This window comes from Schistocerca piceifrons, chromosome 4, assembly GCF_021461385.2.
Source record: "Schistocerca piceifrons isolate TAMUIC-IGC-003096 chromosome 4, iqSchPice1.1, whole genome shotgun sequence".
Classification (NCBI taxonomy): domain Eukaryota; kingdom Metazoa; phylum Arthropoda; class Insecta; order Orthoptera; family Acrididae; genus Schistocerca; species Schistocerca piceifrons.
Window position 1 is genome coordinate 783464051 of NC_060141.1, and position 1805 is coordinate 783465855.

Sequence of the window (1805 nt, forward strand, 5' to 3'; positions counted from 1 at the left end):
CTTTGAACAGTCAGCGTGATGAGGCACTCCTGTAGCCAGCAGGCATTCCAGATCCAACAGAACACGTCTGACACCCAGCTTGAAAGTTAGCTCTATGCCAGCCCCACTATCGGAGGTATTAAGATCCATTTACCACAACTGAGAGCCACGTTTGAAGAAGCTAAATTCGACACTATTTTGTGATCACTAAAATAACATCCCTTTCTTCTTCGTGCATCACCCTCTTGTCATCCAATATATATACATATACCCTGGAATGTATTTATGCCAGTCTCTAATTAATCCATCTCCTCCTCCACCACTGTTCCTGTCCATTTTCCTGGTCTTAATTTTCCCTGTCCATCTGCTCCTCTCCCATCTGTGCATATACTTATTTCTCCTCTGTTTAACAACTTCCATCCCGTCGAAGTCCATCTCCTCCTCGCCCTTCTCTCACCATCTCATCCTCCCCCTCTCTCCATCTACTTTCTCCTCTTTCGTTGTCTGCCCATTTCGTCCATCCCTCTACACATCTCCTCCACACCACTCGGTCCATCTCTTCCTACCCGCTCTTTCTGTCCTTCTCCTCCCCCTTCCCTTGTCTATCTATCTCCTACTTACTGTTTTTCTCTGTCCATTTCCTCCTCCTCACAACTGTATGTGTATATCTACCCATCATTGACTGATTCTTCCTCTCTCCCCCTTCTGTCTCCCCATTATCATCCCTACCTCAAAGTGAGGGCACTTGTTATTACCCCAGAATACTTCCTTCTAGATAGTAAGTAGTATGTGTGCCAAACGCACTTGAAACCGATACAGACCTTGCACATGGCTTTACCCACGTACGCACATGTCACATACATAAACACTCCGTATTCAGGCCACAAACAGCCAATCGGGACCATCCGACCGCCGTATCATCCTCAGCTGAGGATGCGAATAGAAGGGGCATGTGGTCAGCACACCGCTCTCCCGGTCGTTATGATGGTTTTCTTTGACCGGAGCCGCTACTATTCGGTCGAGTAGCTCCTCAATTGGCATCACGAGGCTGAGTGCACCCCGAAAAATGGCAACAGCACATGGCGGCCCGGGTGGTCACCCATCCAAATGCCGGCCACGCCCGAAAGCGCTTAACTTCGGTGATCTAACGGGAACCGGTGTATTCATTGCGGCAAGGCCGTTGCCACATGTCACATATATATATATCGCACATTTATCTCACCTCATGCATAGTTGTACATGTAGTTCAACTGCATCGCTAGCAGATTTCGCCATTTTGTTTCGTTTTCACGCAGCTCAAAGGCTGGAGTGTCATATTTCCTGAACGATGTGTGGTGTACTTATTTTTGTAGTTACACTCAGCGGGATTGTGGGCACTGTCTGAAAAAAATTTCGGGAATAGAACTAGTAGTAAAGAAGGAATAAATTTAAACGTCATGCATAACGTGGCCGATTTTCACGCTTCTCAGAGTTGATGAAGTCGTATCTCTCGAATAATGTTCGTACACTGATAGAACTTCGTAGGAGTATTCAGTGATATATTTTAATACTGACTGACTGACAACTGTGTGGCAAATGCAGTTAGTAGAAAAAAAGTAACAAATTAAAAAGTCGTGCCTGACGCGATACTTGTGCACGAATAGCGAAAATGTAGTACAGAACAAAATTCTTTCATTTAATCGTTTTGTGTAGTTTGTCAGCAATATAAAGTTTTGTGAAAATATTAAATTACGTGTTAAGTTTGATCTAAGTCACTAACAGCTCTCATTCCCAAATACCAGATGAAAAAGATCTGGGTATGTAGTGGGCTACAATTCCCTTTCACT

At 44.6% G+C, this 1805-nt stretch overlaps 1 pseudogene; it reads right to left on the bottom strand.

Moving 5' to 3' along the window:
• Window positions 1-1046: 1046 nt before the first annotated feature.
• Window positions 1047-1164, bottom strand: LOC124796983 (annotated as a pseudogene).
• Window positions 1165-1805: the final 641 nt, after the last annotated feature.